Here is a 24041-nt window from a genome sequence, read left to right on the forward strand (position 1 = left end):
CAGTTTCATGGCTTAAGACATGTTCATTTGAATTCAGCACCAGAGAAAACTATATAGACATACATATCAAATTCTTCAGTAATATGAAGAAAAAAAAAAAAAAAAAGGCTCCAAAAAGGCATGTTTTTTTTAGCCCTAAAAGCCTCAGTGGGATGCGAACTAGAATTTTGCCAGGGTCACCCATACTGAATTATATTAAGAACAATGGGCTCCACATTTTGGCCAAGTTTTAAAAAAAATCTAATGGATGGATCAAAAGTTATGGGGCAAAATGTCATTTTGGGTCATTTTTAACCTCCTGAGCCCCTGGGGGCGCAATGGGAATTTTTGTAAAAAAAAAAAAAAAAAAAAAAAAAAAAATTTTTACTGTGCACATCTATTTAATAAATACAATTTGTGGCAAAATTTTAGGAAAAACTAATGGACGGTTATCTGGCAATAGTCCAGACTAACGGACGCATGGAAGTCACTGAAAACATAGGTCCATCTCCGATAAATCAGGGGACCAATAAGGCACCTTGTTATACTCTTCCAGTGTATCAAATTTCACTTCTCTGCGTTTCATAGCAATTTCAAAATTTAAAAAATATTGACCTGCAATAAAGCAATACACAGGGTTTAGTTGGGCGACAGGTAAGAGTCATCTCAATTCTTTTGAACCTGATAATTTGCTAGGAACACATTAATCCCCAATACCATATAACAGTTTCGGAATAGAAAACTTGTCCGAGTGACCCGATAACTTGAAGAAACATTTGACTCCAGAACCGCTAGAGTTTGCAGCACTGGAGAAAGTGATCAATGAGATGATGACTCCACTAAAACTATCCTCGTAATAGACATTAAACCAAAGGACAAGGAGACATTAATGGCATTATAGATGTCGCACATGCAAGATGATCAGGTCAGGGGATTGAATCTTTTGCTTATCAGGATCGGATTACGTTCTTCAAGCACTACTTAAAATGTCAAGATCACATGTGATAAAAAAACAAAAACAAAAAAAAACTACATTTCTTGATTTTAGAAAAACAAAACAAAAAACAAGGTGGATACAAGTCTTAAGCTTCTGTGTGAATCACGTATGAATACGCGTTTCCTGCCTGAGCATGGCATACATGGTTTCTGGTTGTGCTCGACCACAGTCCTTCAGGCAAGTTTAGTCTCTTAGCTAATCAAGTGAAAGAGTTACTCCTCCCCTCTTCTAATAAAAATTGACCAAGATGCCCACTTCCCAATTTCAATTTTTTGTCCGCGACTTTCCCAAATTGCATTTCTTTGAATACCACCCATTCTCTAAACTCCATCTTCGGTTTTCTTTTTTCTCTTATTTAGGTCCCATACCCATTTAAAGATTGACCCGCTAGTTTTCAATTCTGAACAAACCAAAAAACAGTGGGTGATCTTTTATTTTTCTTATTCAAGCAACAGACGTTTTATAATAGACAAAACTATAGTCTACATATATATGACAATGTAAATTACATTGCTAAATATTAATTAACTAGAAACCGTTTAAAATATGCAAATTAATACTTAGAGCTGTTTGTAGATTACTAATATATTTAAACTATATTGTTTTGATGTAGTTCAGATTCTTTTTAATTTATTCATTTAGATATATACTTGTTTTAAGTCATTTTAAAGTAAATTGTACCATAAAAAGAAAATACCAAGAGCACATGGTTAACTCTTTACTGCCAAATTGTACTTTCAAGTCGCCTTCAAAAAAAAAAAAAAAAAAAAAAAAAAACTGTATAGGAAATATTTCTTACTGACGGTCTTATGGCTTGCCAGCCCAACTGGTCTTCAAAGTACAGGTCTATGCATGGTTCAACATTTTTGTGATTTTTTTTTTCCTTTATCCCCCTTCCCTCGAGTCAACAAGAACATAAATTCACGATTTAAAAAAATTTATTTATTGCATAAAAAAAAAATTCTGGCATTAAAGAGTTAATTTATTTCAAAGTCTTAAACTTTTGTCAATTGATTTGTTATTTTCTGCTATTTAGATATGAACTTTCGGGTTTGTATTACTGTACACAGATTCGAAAAAGTTGTCAAAAAACAAATATATAACAAATAAATGTTATCAAAGGCAAGATAAGTTACTTTTCTACCAAACTGGATATATTTTTTTGTGTTTTTATTTAATGTAACATTTATTCAGCTCGAAAAACATAGTGTTTACCGATGTATTGGAACATTCAAGATGGCGTCTTATTCTCTCTTTAACACGGTAAGTGTGGGAAAGGATGTTATAAATAAAAAACCGGATAAAATACTGTTAAAAACTCGCTCAATATATGTTACCGTGACATAGGTTGACATATTCGGCGGGTTTTTAATAGTATTTTGTATAGTTTTTTATTTATAACACCTTTTTCCATACTTACGGTGTTAAAGAGGGTGTGAGACGCCATCTTGAATTTTCGAATACATCGGTAAATACTATGTTTTTCGAGCTGAATAAATATGTTACATTGAATAAAAACACAAAAAATATATCCAGTTTGGTAGAAAAGTAACTTATCTTGCCTTGGATAACATTTATTTGTTATATATTTGTTTTTTGACAACTTTTTCGAATCTATGTGTACAGTAATACAAACCCGAACTTTCTTCTCCAAAAGCATTACAAAAACAGGAGAGAGAAGGGGGAGGCTAAATAATTAGACCAGAACAAAAATTCCATTTTATTATTCATTTAAACTGTCACCAGGGTCACTATTTTAAGATGCTAGCTGTTAAAAAAAATAAATTATAGAAAGTTGTACAACAGTTAATACCTTAAAGAATAGAATGGAGTTTCAAATTTATCAGCTCCTCAGCATAAAAAGGTAAGTGGCTTTTTTTAAAGATAAAAGAACTACACGTCATTTGGTTTCAATTCCAGAAACATGATTGCATTTATGTAATCATTCACATTGTATAACATGATAGGACACAATGACATAAAATGAAAAGTTGTAACAGAAATAAATAAAACCAAAAAAAAAAAACGGTAGAGTTTCAGTTTTTCAGTTTTGTTCTTCCTGTGTTTTTACTTTCTGTATTTCATAAAAATAAAGCAAAGTTATGCATTTGTGTTGCAACATCTCAAATGGTTGATCTAAGAGCAAAATTAGCCACAAATTTGGTTGGAATCAGCATCTTTGATCCAATCTCATTAATATCACAAGTCTTTGAACATTTATTAAAAATTGTACAAGTAATATTGTTTCCTTTCCAGTTTAATATTTCCGATAGTCACATGGCAGCAGACTTGGGACATCAGTTAACGACCTGATCCTGTTGGACAGCACAAACAAAGTGACAACACACAGGAAAAGTTAGAAGTCAATCGCGAAATGTCTAACATCAGCATAAGACAAGATGACAAAAATGAACAAGTGCAAGAGAAATTCAAACAATTGCACTTAAAGGGATGGTCAGAATCTTAAGATCTCTTGGTTGGAATATATATGAAAGCGGGTGAATGTTTGGCATCTGGTAGTGTAACATAGCTGTTATGCTCGAACAAAGGAAAGACATAAAAATCTGGGATGTCATTTTTTCTTTTTTTAACTTTATTATTATTATTATTTTTGTTTATTTAATTTTCACCCCAAACAAGGTACAGTGCCACTTTGAAACTTGAACTTCTACATGTCAGTACAGTTGAGAAAGCAGAATCCCAGAAGGGAGTTCCAAAGTCTAGCAGTTCTGGGGAAGAAACTATTGGAGTAGAAGGCTTTCTTACACATAGGGATCTCTGTAGGGATGGGATTTAGCTGCGTGTCTGGTTTGTTGGGAGTATTTATGTCGAGGGGATACAAGTACTTGTAGTTTGTCAGAGCATTCACCATTAAAGTACTTGTAGAACATGCAGAGGTATGCAACATTTCCTCGATGGGACAGAGGCTGAAGCTTAGATGACAGTTCAGGACCTATCAGGTTGGCGACTCTGGAATCCTGTCCAGGAGTGAGACTAGTGGCAGATGCACCAGCCCAAATGTGACAACAGTACTCCCTACATGGGAGAGTAGTGGCCTTATAGAGGTACAAGATACTTTCAGGCATAAGTAGCTTTCTAGCATGGTAGAGAGAGCCCACCTTCGCAGCAGCTTTGGCAATGCTCTCAATGTATCTGTTCAAACTAGAGTTTCCTGTGAACGTTAAGCTAAGAAGTTTAAAAGTACTTTCAGGTAATGCGTTTTTGGCCATTGCTATTGGTGGTAGAAAAGGTTTCTTGTAATTATTAAAGGAAACAAGCTTAGTCTTGGCAGCATTAAATGTGACCATCCATTTTTGTCCCCATTCCACTACAGATTGTAGGTCTTCCTCTAGTGATTCTGCCATTTATTTAGATATGTGTTCATTTGTTTTCCCCTTATACCTGTTATAGAGCGTGGTGTCATCAGCAAATATACCCATCTCAGAGACAATTTTATCAGGGAGGTCATTTATGAATAGTAGGAATAATAAAGATCCAAGAATAGACCTCTGAGGTACTCCTGCATTTATATCATTTTTATATGTATGACCGTTGAGGACAATCTGGATTCTTCTCTTAAGGATTTAATTATGTATTCTCCCACTGATACCATATGATCTGATTTTCCTGAGAAAACCATCATGCCATACTCTGTCAAAAGCCTTAGATATATCTAGGGCAAACGCTCTACCCTCACCTGCTTTGTCCAGTGAATGGGATATACGTTCAGAGATTACAGTTAGGATATCTGTTGTGGAACGGACTTGTCTAAATTTATATTGTTCGGTCAGAAGTTTAGCAGCTGTAAGGTGGTGGACTAGAGCTTGATTAATTATGGACTTAAATATTTTAGCGAAAAGTGGGAGGAGGCTAATGGGGCAATAATTTAATGGGTAAGTTTTTTTGCCAGAATTCTTGACAACTGGCACCACAGAAGCAATTTTCTATCAGTCAAGAAAGCAAGATTCGTTAAGGCATTTGTTGTAAAGTTTGGAGAGAACTGGAGCAACCTTGGCAGAGCATTTTTTTTAATAGTACAGCATGGATGAGATTGGGTCCACATGCTTTCGAAGTGTCAAGGTTTTTTATGATAGCATGCACCTGAGAAGGGGTGATTTTCAGATCATCTAGTGTGACACCTGTTAACAAAGGGAGTGGTTTTCAGGGTTCAATGTGGAGTTTGAGGCAAACGAACTGGCAAGTATGTTAGCCTTCTCAGTTGCCGTGCAAACAACCTCATGATTATTTGATAGTGGTGGAATTGTTGACTGCCCATTATTTACTAAACTGTTGTAGATTTTTAAAAAATCACAGGTTCTTAATTTCTGTGCTTTGGTGCATTTTCTGGTGGTTTCAGTATATTCTCTCTTAGCTGTCGCTATTTCTCTTACAATTACTTCTAGCTTCTATAAACTTCTGATTGAATTGGACTAACATTGGTTAAATCTGCAGTATGCATGCTGCCTTTGAGCAATGGCAGCTGTACAAGTAGAAGTAAACCATTGGGAAGAGTGGGGCTTGCTATAGAATTTATGACCATCATAATTATGACACCACATAAGTCTCTTGCCATTGTCCATCTCACCCAGCGTCCACTTTTCCTCGCTGGCTGCAGCCAGTCATTTCTCGCCTTCACTTCTTTACACGTCCAATTTCTTAGACGTCCACTTTGTTTTTCCATCTTCACGTTGGCCATAGTCATCCATTTCTCGCCTACATCGCCTTTTCGATGCTGACTGTTTCTCTCCCAAGCAAGTGCTATATTTTTCTTTTTTCCTTCTTGTACGCACTTCCTAATTTGCATATATGTGTTTTTTGGCTTCTGCTGTTGCTAGTCTCCCCGCAAGCCATCCAACTTTCACTGCGGCCGACATCTTCCCAAGCGCTCATATGCATTATGTTACAGTAGGATGCTCCATCCCTAGCTTGAACAAAAAAGGTATTTCATTAATTAACTTATTTGTTGTCATATTCCAGAAATGCCGTTGGACATTTTCTCCCACTTTCAGATATTTCTTTACTGTACGCCAAACAGTTCATGTACGTGAAAAAAAAAAAAAAAAAAAAAAAAAAATTAAAATCTTCATTGGATCGAGGGGGGGGGAGGTGTCTATGGAAATAAAAAAAATTAACCTCAGTTCCAATATTTTATGCTATTTTTCAGGATTCGAATCTAACACTAGACAATTTTTTGTTAGAGCATTTCAGTTATTTTCTAGCCAACATCAATAATTATATTTGAATTCACTTTTTTTTTTTTATTGATATTTTTATTCTGATGATTAAAAACAATTTTTGGTTCTTATTTAGAATTCAACTTAATTAAAAAAAAAAATCTTTAATGTATATACACCCCTCACGGAACAGAAACATCATATTCTAAAAAACCATGTTAATTGATGAAACAGTTTTATTTTTATGAAGAAAATAATTTTCAAACGATTTCAAGTGATTAATATGAAATTGATAGCATCACCAAGCAGATCTTGCAAGTTTAAATTATTGTGGACTTGTGTGTTTTTTTTTTTTTTTTAGTGAAGCAAGACAGTTTCTTTTTACTTGTTTAAAATTTTTATTTTCTTAGTTAAAAATATAACTACTAAATCAATTTATCACATTTTTGGAACATGATATTTTTTGTTTCATAACAGGTATAAACATCAAAGTTTTCTTATTTTTATATTTTCCGTTTTTTTTTTTTTTTTTTTTTTTTTTTTTTTTTTTTAATCAGGTGTAATTTTTAAGATTTTTGTTTATATCATTTTCAAAAAGGTTTGAGAAACCCGTTATTGAGAAGTGCTTCATTTAGCAAATGAAATAATGGAGGCAAGTGAAATACTTTATGACTATAAAACAAAAATTGTTCCAACTTCAAATTCTTCAGCTTTATGTAAATACCATGCGTGATCAAAGAAATAAACTAAACCACCTGTTACATTACAGTTGAAATCAATGTTTACAAAATGTCTAACAAAATAATATGTAAATTTGTATAAACACCACCACTCATCTTAGTAACAGATGTCTCATGGTAGTTAATTGCTAAAGAGCACTTAAAAGAGGTTAATTATTGGAGCAATATTTTAAGCATTACAAAAAAGTGCACTAGCACTATCATCATTTTATTTCATTTTTTCAGTAGAAAAATCTAATTCAAACAATAAGAGTGAGAAAATTGTCAGATTACTCAAAAAGACTATCACTAAAAATTTTTTTGTTGTGCATTTAAAAATGAAAAAGATGCCAATCCTCTTTAAAATAAAATGTTAAAACAATTTCATGCTTGTATGCAAATTATAAACTTTGTCTTATCCACATTAGCATAAAGACCAATGTCATTTGCAGGCTTTTCTAGATCACCTCACAGCATTTGCGCATCAGCAGTGTTACTTGCGAACAGAGCAATATCGTCTGTGTAATCTGCATCAGTTATGGTTGCTGATGCATGGCGCTTCTGGATTCATTTAAGGTAAAACCTAGTGCGCTGTGTATATTAACAGAGATGCAAAGTACACAGTCAAGACAAACAATGAAAAAAGGGGCTAGAGTGTCTCCTCGAAGAACCCTGGCGCAAACATCAAAGAATTTAGTGTCACCATCTGATGATCTGACCATTGTTTAAGTGTTTGTATAGCATCATCATAGTGTTAATGACTAAGTTTGGAATGTTATGTCTTTAAGATGCTGGCTATTTTTCCTCTATATACAGAGTGAAAGGTTTTGGGAGAAATCTACCAAGAGTATGACTGCCTCAAGGTTTTTGACTTCTTCAATTAGTTTCCTGCCATTAAAAATTTGGCCAGTAAAAGAGACTTTTCCTAAATCCATTTTGGTTCTTCCTGAGCACTTTTGATCTTTGGTTGGATACAGTTGAGAAGCATGGTGTTGTAGATTTTCACTTCAACTGGAGTGTTATTCTTCTATAGTTGCTTGGTATGCTTAGGTTACTTTTCTTGGGGAAGGGAAGTATGCATCCTTCTTTCAACACATAAATAACTTCTTACAGCATTGTATGAATCAAGATATCATTGAAGCACCTGTTTTCCAAAGGAATGTCACCTAAACCTGCAGCATTACGATTCTTGGTTTTCTATAGTGCATCTAGAAGTTCTTCCATTGTAAAGTCTCCTTTCTCAATATCAAGTTCATGTTCAACAATTGGCTGAAATAATTGGTATGTTTCCAAGTAGCTTTTTAAAGTGTCCTTTCCATTTCCAACGTTTATGACTTTCAATGCAGAGATGGAAATCAAAGCTCAAGATGGAAGAACACTGCAAGAAGTCACCGAGTTTAAATCCTGGGCAACAACATAAGTTTCACAGAGAGAGATATCAAAATTCGCATCTCAAAAGCAGGAACGGCATTGGATAAGCTGTGGTCAGTATAGACTTTAAGGCTAACTAACAAACTGAAAAGGCAGTTCAGAGCAGTGGTGGAGTTTGTCCTTGTTTACGGTGCTACAACCTCGACACTCGCCAAAAGACTGGAAAGAAAGCTAGTACACCCGTATGCTAGGAACAGTGTTAAATATATCTTGGCCAGATCATCCCACGAAGCAGCAACTTTATGGCAACCTACCTGCCATATCTGAGTGACATGTACATTTTACTGGTCACTGCCAGAGGAGCAAGCAAGAGCTGGTGAGAAATGTATTGCCGTAAACTCCACAGCACGGGCGCACAAGCATAGGATGACCTAGATCCATATACATCCAACAAATTGCATATGACGCCAACTGTAATCCTAAAAATCTGAGGCAGCTAATCAAAGACGGAAATCGGAAAAAAAGAGTTATATTGGTCTGGGCAAGGAGCCTGACTGGATAGATAGATGTAAATAATCAACTCTCACTCCTTTTTAAAAATTGAACTGTTGAAAATGCACAATTAAGTACTTTAAATTTCATCTGATGTCACCATTATATTTCTTGGTCTTTGGACGAGAATCAAAGGGTTGTATATGTACGGTACAATGTCATGAGATTTGAGTTTGTGTCAGCTATCAATATATTGCATATTAATTACAGCATTAATTATGCAGATTATTTTGAATTTCAGAGTTGAATCTAGAGTTAAGGCAACAAGACAATTTAACATGAAAAGAAGCTCAGAGTCTGCAGGATGGAAGGAGAACAGTGTACCTCAGGGTTAGATTTGAAATTCCAAGTTTAACGCAAAAAATGATGTAAATATTGTGATAAAATCAATCTGAAAATTGTAATTAAAAATTCTCTTCCAATTATTTTTTTTACTTCGATATGCAAGATGTATCAAGTTAAACATACTTTTCTATTCACTTGGGCAAAATTAGATACACAGGGCCATATTTTAATGTGGGGGAGGAGAAACCACTTTGAACTGGAAACAAAAATTCTAAATTGCTTTGTTCCACAAGGAGTTCTCATACTAAAAGATGAAACAAACATTTTGATCTTCGCCCCAAAAATGTAGATAAATATAATTACTTTCATAATTTGTTTGTTTCCATTTTAACATGATGCATCTCAATTCATAAACAATTATCAGTTATGTTGAAAGCTAATACATGCCGAAAAAAAACAAAAAAAGAAACAATTTTTTAAATAAAATCAGCAGACAGGGTTTAGGAAGACAAACGAGGAGAAAAGTTAGAAATTATTTTTATATTTTTATTTCAGTTTAACTTGAGGAAATCGTTACAGAAATAACTGACTATTATGAGTGGTAAGATGAAAAAATATTTTGAATAATTTCTTAACTCGATTGTAAATACCTTTACAGAGACAAGCTAAGTGGACGACTATAGTCAAGAGCGACCTGAAAATTTAGTTTTTTTATTTTAGCTGCTACACCGACCAAGACGAACTTTAATGGACAACTTGATCGCTTGAAAGGGATAATTGTCAAAAGTTTGAGCTGTTTCGAGCTATGGATAGCTGCTTGCGTTGGAGAGCCATGGTTGGTTCAAACGCTGTTGAATGGCAGGGTCACTATGGTGCCCCACAGAGGAGAGGACAGCATTCTCAGGATCACCCCACTTGCATGTGACTATCTTCCTTATAATACCGAGTGTTTAGCAAAGTGTATCAAGTATCATTTTAAAAGTCTGGTATCAAGGATTGACCTGGTCTATTAACAAACACTCTTACCATTTCATTTTACATCAAATCGGCTTATCTGGCATAATGGTAAGAGTCTGCGCATCAGAAGCTCTACATGAATAAGAGTACAATTTTAGTATAAATTTCATGAAACTAATCAGTATTAACAAACTGTTTTAAAGCAAATACACTTGAACTATTTATCGAATTTGTAACAAATTTGCGTTAAACAATTTGCAATTAATTATTTAAAGATAAATTCTATTTTAAGAATGTAAATTACAGTTAAATGGCAACTATGTGGATAACATTGTATTCAGATAAAGGTTGTTTCAGTGCAACACTGGCTTAAAGTCAGTTTTTATTTCACTCGGGCAACATCAAGACCCAGATTCTGCTAGCGCTAAATAAAATTCAAACTGTTTATAATAGTGCATCAGGAGGGAACATGCGCACACAAAAATTCTAAACCCAAACATAAACAAATACCCAATATAAACGTACCTACAATGTAAATGAAAACAAATTTATTTATGCTTTACTAAAAGCTAGTGGTGGTGGGGGATGGGATGGGATGCCCAGCATTGCCTGGTCATAAAAAAAAAAAAAAAAAAAAAAAAAACCTGTGCCAGGTGCGATCTCACAACTGAAGTTAGTAACTGAATACTTATTGACAGGCTCACAAAAACACATGCTATAACGCCACAAATTTAGCTATATAAAACAAAAGAATGTACTGCAGACTTGCATATGCGGTTTGCAAACCGTGTTGAAAGCAAGGTTTTATATAATAAATATTCAGCTTAAGAAAGTTCTTGTGGTTTTAACTTAATTTCAGATAAACATACCTAGGCTCAAACAAAAATTTATTCATCGAAATAAGTATCATCAGAATCAATACACTTTTTCCAACGCAAAATGAGTGTATTTATGCCAGTAATGTAAGAATCTTACGTTCTGATGGCAATGAAGTTGCTGAAGGCGTTTTTGATATCGCTTAGGTTTTTGAAGCATTTCTCATGCAGAAAGTTGTCAAGATGCTTGAAAAAGTGGTAGTCAGTAAGTGAGAGGTCTGGAGAGTATGGTGGATGAGGCAAGAGTTTCGGAGCCCAATTTGTTGAACTTCTGTAGGGTCAATTTAGTAACATGTGGTCGGGTATTATCGTGGAGGAGAATTGGGCATTTTCTGTTGACTAATGTTGAGTGTTGTTGTCGAGGTTTCTGATGCATTTCATCCATTTGTTGACAGTACTTTATCATAATGGTTTCGCTTGCATTAAAAAAACTAATGGATGAGACCAGTCGCAGACCACCAAACAGAATAACTTTCTTTTGGTACAACTCTGGCTTCAAGAAGTGTTGTGGAGCTTCGTTGTGTTCAACCACTGAGTTGAGCATGACCAATTGTCGTAAAGAACCCACTTTTCATTGCAAGTCACAACCTGGTTGAGAAACGGGTCATTCTAGTTGCATGAAAGAGAAGATGACACTTCATAATGTCGTTTCTTATGGTTGTCATTCAATTAGTGAGGCACATATTTATCAAGTTTTATGTCTTTCCAATCTCAATTGGTTGGAAAGTGTCATATACGCTATGTCTAATTCAGAAGAAAGTTCTCGAACAGTTGTGCATGGATTGGCTTTGACTAAGGCTTTTAATGGATCGTTGTCACCAGCTGATGATCGACCACTACGCTCATCTTCAAGACTCTCGTTGCTGCCACAAAATTTCTTAAACCACCATTGTGCTGTGTTCAGTAGTGGTTCCTGGGCCAAATGCTTCGTTAATATCACAAGCTGTTTCCACAGCTTTTCGGCCTAGCTTGAATTAAAGTAAGAAAATTGTGCGAATTGCTTGTTTTACATCTTGTATTCAACTTTCTGAAAAGGCAATTGTTTTAAAACGATTGTAATTTAAACGATTAAACAGCAAAACACGATCTTTAAAAATGACACACAGTAAAAGGTATAACAAATTATTTAAAAATACATTATTTGAAATCAAAATTAAATGTTTGCAAGAACGTGTTTGTCAACCAAATATACAATGACACACAACCTATTATTATACTCGATCTAAATTAAATAATAAACACAATGAATCTACAATAATAAAAATAGACTATTGTCAGCATAAAATTAAACTATCATTCCAATTCTTGTTGTACCTACTCCTAAGCAAGTAGGTAAAACAGTTTAAAAAGTTGCAAACGGTTCTGATTCAAATCCAACAATTTTACTTGTAAAAGATTCAATTCCTATGCAGTTAGAATTTGACAAAAACATTTTTTCTGTTTATTATTGTGGTGAGACACAAAGAGTGGAAAAAGAGACAGACAGACAGACAGAAAAAGTATGCAAGACAGAAAAGCTATACTTTGCTTTTGCTATAATTTTAATGCCTGTTATCAAAGGAGAGGGTTATTTATTCATGGTGATTGCCTTAACAAAAAAGTTAACTTGCTCTAAGAGGAAAAATTAATCCAAACCTATCTCTTATTAAAAAGCAATTTGCGATATTAAATAAGATCAAAATTATAGAATGATTTTTTCAAATTTGATTAACATTGTGAAGGTACAGACATCCAAACAGGACAAAAAGTTTGTTCTACAAACAAACAAACAAAAAAAAACAAAACAAGAAAAACACATTAGAACAAGGAAATATTTAATTTCATTTAAATACTAATTTTATACATAAAACCTGAAAAATAACCAAGGTATAGCAAGTTCAAGGTAAGAAAGATTTCATGCTTTTTACCCATCTTCACGGGATAATCAAGGTCATTTTGGCATACCTTATTTGATTTAAACTATAAGGGACCACTAAAAGTCTCACCAAATATACTAGTCTGTTTTAGCATTTCCCTACAGATACGAGTAACTCTGGGTGGATGAGGGGATACATGTGAACCTAGTTCAAAATAATTTGCTGCAACAATTATTGTAGTCCTGGAACAGAGCCTGACAGCTGCTGCTGCTGCCTTACACAAGTAACATGAAATAGGGAAGATGCAGTAGGTGAATAAAGGGATTTGAGAATGTTATTGTGAGAATGTAAAAGGCTGCTGCCTGATGCATCGTTTTTAACTTGTTTGAGAATTGATACTTCATGAAGCCAGAAAAAAGGACACAAGTAATTTCATTAATCAAGAAAATTTTTGAAATAACCAAGCATCCACAGAGAAGGTGCATGGGGAGGATGTGTACATTGTTTAGATGGAAAATATAAACTAGCTAAAAACAATAGCAAGATTGAAAAATATAAAATGACAGTGCTATGAAGAAAGTTTTTCTAGTGTGTATGGGTGACAGTGGTAGTAAATATGAGCATAAGAGTAAAAATTCCTCCAACTTCCTGTATGAGAAACTGGTTGAGTCAGCTAAAAATCAAAATTGAAAGCTAACATTTTACAGAATATGCACCAAGAATTGGCCTAAATTGCTGCCAAAGCAGATTTGTATATGCAGAATTTGGAGAGAAATCTATAATCAGATATTGAAAGAAAAAGAAACCTATTTTATATACAAGATTAATGTTACAAACAGGGTTTCAAAGTCTAAAAATTTGACCAAATTTATTGTTTTAAAGTCAGACTTTCGGAAGTTAAAATAAAGGCCTCAACATCCGGGTGGTGATTTGATCACATAAAGGGGACAATTTTCATAAGCGAAAAAAGTAATTAGGTGAACCTTTTCTTTTGAGATTTAGCGCAAAGAGAAAGCAGACATTATTTCATCCAAACAATCATCTGATCTAATTAACAATTTTTTCTTTATCATCGTGTCAAAATAAGCTAAAATTCATAAATAAATAAATGAATAAATAATGTTTAAAAAGGTAAGATTTACTTTTTGTTCAGTTGTTTCAAATTGGAAACATGAAGGTAATCACTTAAAGTTTTGTTTTTATAAAAAAAACTAGCAAGCTGCCCAGTGTTGACCGGTTGTCAAATACACTTAAAATTAATTTATGTAGATTTTGTATTTTTTAAAAATTATTTATAGAGCCAATCCTCTATTATATTGTACCCAATATATAGTAATCATTACAAGTTAAAAATATGACTTAGCTGCCACCTGCTAAAACCAAAACATTTAGCGCTTCAACCTTAGTGCTTACCGTTTGAGCTACTGACAAATGGATAAGAAAACATTAAAAATTAAGTGACTTTAACATAAATGTATATCTGTGCATGTATAGAAATATGCTAAGTCGACTTACTCCAGCAAAGTTTTTTTTTTTTTTTTCAATTCTGACCTCTTAGCAGCTATTTTGACCAGCCAAAAAACCAAACTGAATTTGTTCCACAAGTCTATATCAAATTTCAAGCCTGTAGGCCAAAAATTGAAAGAGGAATTTGGTAGAGATCATTGTGCATACACATGCTACATGTTTTTTAGCATAAATAGTACTCAATTATGCACAATGTGCATAAATAGGACCAGGTGTAACAGTTAAATAAAACCAATCAGCCAATAAGCAATCATAAAAAAGAAAAAATGAATTAACGCTTGTTTTTCAAAAGAATATGCAAATTAGTTAACCTTTGTGAAGTTGCAAGCATATCCATGACAGTATATATTAAGTTCTTATTGGCCCTGATGGCATTCCTATTCAAGTGCTAAAAAAGCTTCAACCATAACTAGCTCCCATACTTACGAAGCTGTTTAAGTGTTGTCTTAAGGAGAATTGCTTCCCAACACCCTGGAAAACCTTGTCAGTATGCCCTATATTTAAGAATTCAGGTGATCGCTCATCTCCCTCAGTACAGACCTACATGTCTCCTGTGCGTCATGAGCAAGTTGCTGGAATCTGTTAAGTAGAGAAGTAATCAACCACCTCAGCAAAAATAAACTTAGTGACATACAATATGGTTTCTGTTCTGCTAGATCTACACCAGATGTGCTTACAGTTATATCTCATGACGGAGGCTTCCTTTCTAGAGCAGTTGCTGTTGACATATCAAAGGCCTTTGATAGTGTATGGCATAAAGGTCTACTTCACAAAATCTCCAATTACGATACAGCTGGAAATGTCTTCTCAATTATTAAATCATTTCTGTCTGATAGGTCCAGAAGAGTAGTGGTTGATGGGCAGAAATCAGAAGCTCACAGTATTAATGCTGGAATCCCTCTCTTCTTAATCTACATTAATGATCTTCCAAATCACATCGTTACATCATTTGTAGATATTTAGGCTGACGACACTACCATCTATGGCACTACATCAAAGACAGTAAACGACCAAGTTTTATCTGATTCTCTTTCCTCTGATCTTGAGCATGTGGTACAATGGGGAAAGAGGTGGCTGGTTACTTTTAATGCATCTAAAACCAAGCTTCTATCTTTACATCAATGCTCTGATCCTCATCTGGCATTAATTGAAATGAATGGCTCTCGTTGGGGAGGCTCCATGTTTTGACAAGCTCCTGAGCTTGACTATTACTCCTGATCTGAAATGAAACCAATACATCAAATCTGTTGCCAAGGCTGCTGGAAAAATGATCGGATCCTTCTATCAATCCAGTAGATATCTCACTGCTGATACAATTCTCTATCTATATAAGAGCCAGGTATGTCCAAGGATTGAGTACTATTGCCACATCTGGGCAGGACTTGCTAGAAAGACCTTATCCTGCCTTGACAGAGTTCAGAATAGACTTTGTAGCCTCGTAGGGGATTTCATTTTCTCTTCTCAACAACCTCATTCTCAGAGAAGAGACGTTGTGAGCCTCTCTGCTTTATCGTTATTTTCATGGCATTAATCTAAATATCATTGATGTATTTCAATCTATTGATTTGTTTATGCATTTTGCTTATGGGTTTCTTTATCTCACGATTTTTTAGAGTTGCTTATCTCCATAGTAGTGATGGGACAACCCAATATTTTCTGATTTCGTACTACATTCCTGATTCCGATACAAATACCGATTCAGATTAAAAAAAAATTTATTTATTTTTTTTTTATAAGTCTCTAAATATTTAACTAGAAAAATTTTTCTGATTATCATAAAATACATGGTTAATGTTAGATATTTTCTTAAACGTAAAATACTCTTGTGGGGGATGATCTATAGTTTTATTGGTAGTTTAAAAATCAATAAATATTTATTTCCTTATTATACCAGCAGTGGAAGAATTTGTTTTAAACAACAAAAAATACAATTTAAGGAATCGCTTTTGGCATCGGAAAATAGGTAGAAATTTTTTCATATTTCGATACACCCAAATATTTTGAGTTTTCCGATTAATCATCTACACACTACTTCATAGAAAAACTATCCTTAAATATAAGTCAGTATCAGTTCTCACATGAAACATGGTGGGTGGATAGGGATTAAGGAATCACTAGTTTGCTACCAACTTCAAGCCAAACACCCTTTATATTTAAAAAAAAAAAGAGAGAAAGAAAAAGGTCTTCGCAGAGCTTTGAAAAACATGGTAGCCTTATTAGGTTGGTGCAAAGTTTTTTTTTTTTTTTATATATAGTCGATCATCAAAAAACATTTTTGTGCCAACCAAAATATCAAAGAATGCTATAACTTATCCGTAACTTATTAAAAGTAAAAGATCTCGTCAATGTGAGAGGGTATCAAGTTTTTAGAAGTTAGAATCTGACTGAGAGCAAATCAAGCATTCAAGTTAAACTCCACAGCTCATTGGTTCCCATCAGATCACTGCCGTTAAGCAAAATTAAGCCTCATAATTACTAAAATGGGCAACCAATTAGGGAATTCCAGGCACTGTATGAAAACAGACGTTGACACCTCTTTGCAAGAGGAGCAAAAACCTGTTGACATCTCCCCTAATGTGACTGGGGACCGCTTGTCAATTTCATACTCCTATGGAGGAAGCCGGTTAAACCCAAATTCAAAATGGTGGAACATAGTATCTGCTACTTCATATAAAAACATTTTGGTATTTAACAATATGGTCAAGTATTTTTGTAAAGCTATTTTAAATGTTGATTAATACGTACATAAAAGACCACGATCATAAAATCAATAAAAAGAATTTCTGTTGATTAAAATGAATTTTTTTTTTTTTTTTTTTAAATACAGATTTTGTTATGGAAAAAGTGATAATTAGTTTTGGGATGATTAATCGAAATTTGGGACTTTTTGAGATATCAGAATATTTAATCTAATTTCCGATTAAAAAAAATAAATAAATAAATAAAAATAAGATGAGAAATATTTATTTTTAAGCTACCAGTAAAAGTAAAATCTATTAACAAAATATGTGGATTTATATTAGCTTTAAAAGTCATAAGAAGAAAGTCAAAAAAGGTTTAAGGAAAATATCACAGAAATGTGCTGATAAGAATAGATCATTTCAATTGATCCCTGGTTAGAAGATTTGCATACAATGTCAAAAAATAATTTACATCAGCTAACTCTTGATGCTGTTGTTTCAACGACAGATGAAGCCACAACCAGCTGAAGCTGAATCTTCACACATATTTGTGGTTAGTGAAACCGAGTTACAGCTACTGAATGAGTCATTTTCAATTATTGGTGAATCGCCAGTAAAGCGACGAAACTTGAAAAACATACCATTTAGAGGAAGAAAAGATAGAAAAAAATTACAGGAGAATTATCTGGTAGAATCGCATAATTTCATCAAACATTTCTCATGAGGAATCAATTAGCGCATAACAAAACTTTGAAAGAGAAATTATTACTCAGTTGAAAGAAGTTTGCTGCAAGTAAAAAGATCAAAAAAAAAAATTCAAATTCTGATCGTACTTCTAAAAAGCTGGAGTCTAAGCAATATACAAACAGAATTTGGCACTACAATGTACATGGCGAGAAGAAAAAAAAACCCAAAATCTTGTGACCGAGGAAAGAATTTAGCTTTACCAAATACACAAAAAACTTCATTTCCAAAAGAGAAGATTAATAAATTGAAGCAGTTTTATAAAAGTGGAGAAGTCGGTAGAGTTATGCCTGGAAAAAGTGATTACAAGACTGTTTTAAAAGGATAGGAAACAGGGTCCAGAACAAAAACATTGTGTTCACTAATCTGAAAGAGGCATTTGAATTATTCAAATCAAAGAACCAAGAAACAAAAAGTTTCTAAATTTGCTGAGCTTAGAACAAAAAAAAAAAAAAATGTCTGCTAGCAAGTGGTGCTGAGACCTATACTGTCTGCATTTGCACAGTCCATCAGAATATGAAGTTGATGATTGCAGGGTCTCATCTTGCTAAACTGATTGAAGGAGAAAGTTATTTGAAATGTTTGATGAAAATTTAATAATTTGACAGATTACCATTAATGCATACTTGCACATATTAATTTTACAATAACTGATTGTTTCAAGCATGACGCAATAGCTGTCCATTTGTTTCAAACTTTATAGAAAAATTGAAAGAAAGTCTTGATTTTGATGTCCAAAATAGGATATATTTCTCTGATGGGGCTGTTTCACACTATAAAAATTTCAAATTTTATAAATTTGTGCAACCATAAATCTGATTTTGGGTATTAATGCAGAGTGGCACTTTTTTGCTACTTCTCATGGGAAAGGACCATGTGATGGGTTGGGTGGCACTGTTAAAAGGTTAGCAGCAAAAACTAGCTTGCAGTAGCCATATAGTGAACAAATCATGAATTCTTTTAGCGACACTAAAGATAATAGCTCTTTTCACCGAGCTCAGTTAACGTTATGCTATTTGTGCAGAATTCACTTGGCTCAGAACATGACTTCATGCACTAGGGTTTGACTGTAATCTGATGTAAGACACTGATCAATTTGTGGGGGATAAAAAAATCAACGGAATCAACCAGGAGCTTCAACAGTTATCTTTTCAAGGTTATGCATGGACAGAAATTTGGTAATGATCCTTAAACCATTCATCGGAAAACTACCCGATTAGGTTGGCGAAGATTCTCCCACATCTGTGGTAGGTGTGTCAAATTTCGTGAAAAATATTGAATAATTCCACCCCGTCTTTCTAAGCTTATAACTCCTCGAAAAATGTAATTCAAGCTCTAATTTTTTTTTTTTTTTTTTTTTTTCAATTAAAAGGCGCAAGGACCAAGGTTTCATTAAAAAAAACCCAAAAAACGTGGTTTTATTTTTAAAAAGGTTTTAAACTTCAGACTTTACAGGTAAATTTATAAAAAACACTACTTTTTGTTTTGTTTTAAATTTGAATATATTATTTATTGATCTTTTATCTTCAATTTGTGAAATAACAGTAATTTTATTTAAATTATTTACTTTTTAATAGACATTTCAAAATGGTAGGCATGAATTATTCGACCCCCTGTCTTTCCAAGCTTATAACTACTCGAAAAATGTAATTCAAGCCCTATTTTTTTTTTCAATTAAAAGGAGCAAGGTTTCATAAAAAAGGGTTTAAACTTCGAACTTTACAGGTAAATTTCTAAAAAACACTACTTTTTTTGTTTTAAATTTGAATATATTATTTATTGATCTTTTATCTTCAATTTGTGATATATAAAACTTTGGTGAGTAAATTAATTATTTACTTTTTAATAGACACTTGAAAATGGGGGGGCGTGAATTAAAAAAAAAAAACAAAAAAAAAAAACGTTTGTCTAAAATATTATATTCGGTTTATTGGAAAGAGCATAAAATTTCACATTGACCCTGAAAATATTGTAAAAATAGAATCGATAGAAAAATTTGGATAGATTTTTAAAGTTTAAAAATTGAAAAATATTGAGTTCGTAAAATTCATTACTGCTTTTAAAAAATAAAAAATAAAAAAATATTTCTATTACTTTTAAAACAACTTTAATAGTTTATTTTTGAAGTATAATCCATAAAGAAAATAAACAACCCACTTTTAAAAGAGAAATTACGAGTTTTTTATATTTTATTTGCAGTTTCGTATTAGGGGTGTCAAAAATTCCTACAAAAATTCTGATACACCTACATCTGCGGTCTCTTCTCACTATGCATCGACTGATACAACTGTAGAAAAGCCTACCTAATCTTAAGGGAATATCCTGGCTGTCTAATTAAAAAAAAAAAAAAAAAAAAAAAAAAAAAAAACGGTTGCCTAGCCCCACCCTACAGAAAAAAAAACCGTTACAAGATGAAAACAAGAATTGTTACGGTAGGTCATAGTTTCTTTTTTATTTTCATTATATTTTTTTCTGGTGATTTTATTATATTTAAAAGTTTTCTTCTGTATTTTCCTTGAGTAGCATTATTATGCTTCGATAATCAGTGACACTGCAAAATATGCCAGTTGACGTCATGTTCCAAGCAAAGCCGAGCGGCCAGACAGCTACGTCTGTTTCGAATTCTGCACAAGTACCAAAGTTATAGTCAATCTACTACTATATATATATATATATAAATAAATAAATAAATAAAAGGCAAATGCGGTGCGCGCATTTTTGTATATCCAAGAAAGGCTTTTTTCGCCCGGCTTCTCGGGGTTGGGGGGATTACTATGTCTTAGAACTCTTTATATACCCCCTAGATCATAATATGTATGATTTGCGAACGTGTGTCGCATCTAGATTTATTAACATCGACTTTTACAAAATTCTAGCTATTTTGGGTGGGCTCGTGTGTGTTGGGCTTTTTCGTATAAAAGCGAAACTAAATCTAAAGCAAAGGCAGTTGTTCCCGGCACGAAGGCCAAGAACATCCAGAAAGCAATCAGCTTTTGATCTATGTGGGGGGGGGAACTCTTTATATCAGACAATTGCTATTCAATTGGACACTCCCCTTTTTAAACGATGATCAACAAATGTTTCACACTCCCGTACCATATATTTTTTTTTTTTGTGTCATCAAAATTGTTGAAATTACTTATTTTTCAATCAAATTGATCAATTGCCTGCTCTAGTTGGGGACCGATCGTTGTGCACCGAAGTGATGATTCACAGTTACTTAGCCCACAAAACCTTGTTTATATTGCACTGTAGAGAACCCACTGATTTTATAAAATTATTTTATATATAACGGCTTGAATTAAAGTTTAAAATGCAAGTCATATCATGATTCAGTTGTGCTCTAAGCAAAAACATTCATTTCGTATATCAAAGAACCCACTATTAATTTTATATGCTGGGCCTTTCTGTTTGTGTGGTCATAAAATTTCTCAATGTTGTGATGTTAGGCCGTATAAAGTTAACTTTGGTCCAAATCACCTGCTCTTTCAATTGATTTTATTGATACTTATCGAAAACATTTCAATACAAAACCTATTTAAGAACACTGCCAAATACATAAAGTACATCTGTGTGAAATTTCATAAAAATTGGCCCAGCCATTTAGGAGTGCATAGGGAACAAGCTCACACACAAAGTTCCTTTTATATAATAGATATAATGGACACTATTTCCATAGAAATGTTAAATTTATATTTGCTGAGTGTTATCGGTTTTTCTGTGCAAAAAAAATAATTTTTTGCTCTATCCAGAGAAAATATCAGTTTTATCAAAACGTATTTGATTAAATATATCTCTCATTCTGTGGAATTTTCACAGGTTCTGCCAGTTTGTATTATTCTTAAAGAGGAATAAAAAGAATCACGAGTAGGAGGAATCTAATCTAAGTCACTTTAGATTGTTTTTCTGAGCTGGCAATTAACTAAAGTCATCGTAGTTCACAAACATTAATTTCTGGGATTTTCTCAATAGTATGATACGGAACTGGGTTCTGCTGTCACATATTGCTGCCAAGAGCTATCTTCTCTGGCACATGATGACAATGACCCGAAACAAAATATAACCATTTAAATAGAGTTCAAGTCTTTTTGAAGTGGCAACAGCATGACATAGCCTACCAAGGAAACACACCCTAAGAGCATTACTGTTTGAGGGAAGTTTGCAAGAAACTGTGTGAACCATAGACTTATCTAGTTGTGTAACTGGTCTCTGGATGAACGAGAGTATTCTGTGCTTGACTATCAACTTGACTATTGGGAGTTTCTTGTGGTAAAAAGATTCTCTTGAGCCTCTGCTATGAGGAGTTTGTCTTTGCGAATCTTATGAAGTTCAATGGCCAATAAACCTAATTTTTGATGCCTAATGAACCTAATTTTTCACAGTAAACTAGAAATGCCCCAAGTTTGCGGAATTTAATCAAATATTATATTGTAATGCCCTCAAGTGCAAAAGAAAAAACTAGGTTTTTGATCAAAATTTTTTAACACTTTGAATATTTTGAGATTCAAGTTCTGATGCTGAAATTTAACATGGGAAAAGTTTTTGACCTGGGAAATCCAAAAATGCTATCAGATTTACTCCAAAATCAACCCTTTAATGTTATTTAAGGAGTCAACAGAAACGCTCCAATTGATGATGACATCAACAGTATGAAAAATGATGGATTCACAACCATGGTTGAGAAGGCAGTGTCGGTGAAAGTGAATGTATCGTCACACATGGACATGAAGGCTGCAAATATGTATGAGTCTTGGTGGGGACTACTGTGACTTGTAAGACCACTCCAGAGCTGAATGTTACGATCCAAATGCTGTGCCAGCAGACTTTAAAATCATGAGAACTGTCACTGATCTACACGCCGTGTTCAATGATGGTGTGATCTTCAAACATCAAAACAACTACGATAGACAGCCAATATCAAACCTCAGTTAAGTTCTTCAGGCATTGCTTCGAACATTTGATCACCGTATGAAGACTGCAGTTCATCTGAAGGCAGAATGAATGTTTGAATGGATGGAGTCTGATGCATCCTACTACCATCAATTCCTTGTGGCTTCCAAAAAGGAAATCCAAAAGAAACTGGAGAAGGTATTAGGAGATAGATAGGACTTCCTAGATGGTACTGGTAAAGAAGGAACGTCGACAACTGATAACATCGCCTGTCGCATCTTGCGTCATGGTGGCAGAGATATTATTCAGATGTTACCGATTTCAGGGTGTCATGACGCAGATTAGACAATATTTCTGTCATCCTGCGGTTGTTTTCATTGTCAGAGAACACCAACATCCAAGAAGGTTTGCACCACCCTTTACCTATTGTATTTAGAAAGTTTCCCAATCAGAGAAGAAATCACGTCAGCAACTGGATTTGATGTGGATTAGTGCTCCACTGACTACACAAACTACTCGCTCACTTTTGGGAATTCATTGACATGAACGATGGTCGTGGGTTGAGGTGTTTTGATGAATCTGATTTGGAGGCCAACAACAAAATGTTTCACTCCATCCTCCGCCTTAAGTTGGCATACAAAACCTCTTAAGCTGACAATTTGGAAGACTGATTGTCGGGTTAGATTCAGATCCTTAAGTAAACACCATCCAACTGCAAGCTCAGCCATTCTGCTAACATTGCAGGGAGTATGATCATTCTATACAGTACTTCAAGAAAGCCCACCCAGTCTTTGGGTTCCTGAGCAATGACGACGCTCTGTTCGAGAAACTATGTTGTTAAGGTGATGATGATTTTATATATTGTCTTAATAGTTTAACATGGTTTATTTTATATCGTCAGATAGTAATGTTGTTAAGAATTTGGAAATAAAGTTGCCAATTTTCAAGCTTGTGTGTTGGCACAATAACACTACTTTTTTCTAGACTCAGCCTACTACCTAGATTTTGTTTTGGCCTTAGTCCTCAAAACCCAGAAATCTATCATTGATAAGTACATTGAACAAGTCATTTCTTTCCATTATTTAATACTCTTCCAAAAAGGGCCCTCAAACACTATCAGGGGATCATTTCAAGCCAAATATTGCCCCCAAACGTATTTCCAGCCAGTAATGCCCAAATATGGTTATTTGGATCCAGATCCCTCAAAAATTGAAATTAAAAAATATTTTTTATCACTGTAATAAGCTCAGTAATATGCTTCCAACGAGCCCTTAGCCATTATAAGGGGATTATTTTTACGAGAGATATTGACTTGTTTACAATATTTTACCCCTCTCAGTCCACTGTGTGATAGCTGTACCTCTTATTCTCTACATAAGTTACAGAGATACAATTTGAGAGTACAATCAGAAAGTACCAGCAATTTTACATGAA

General features: G+C 33.9%; 1 protein-coding gene across 5 annotated transcripts in view; it reads right to left on the reverse strand.

Moving 5' to 3' along the window:
- The window catches only part of LOC145277495 (uncharacterized), a 105377-nt gene that overhangs the window by 57788 nt on the left and 23548 nt on the right, over positions 1-24041 (reverse strand). The gene's annotated exons all lie outside the window — the stretch shown is intronic.

This window comes from Euprymna scolopes, chromosome 1 (genome assembly GCF_053919585.1).
Source record: "Euprymna scolopes isolate OS-2025 chromosome 1, ASM5391958v1, whole genome shotgun sequence".
NCBI lineage: Eukaryota > Metazoa > Mollusca > Cephalopoda > Sepiida > Sepiolidae > Euprymna > Euprymna scolopes.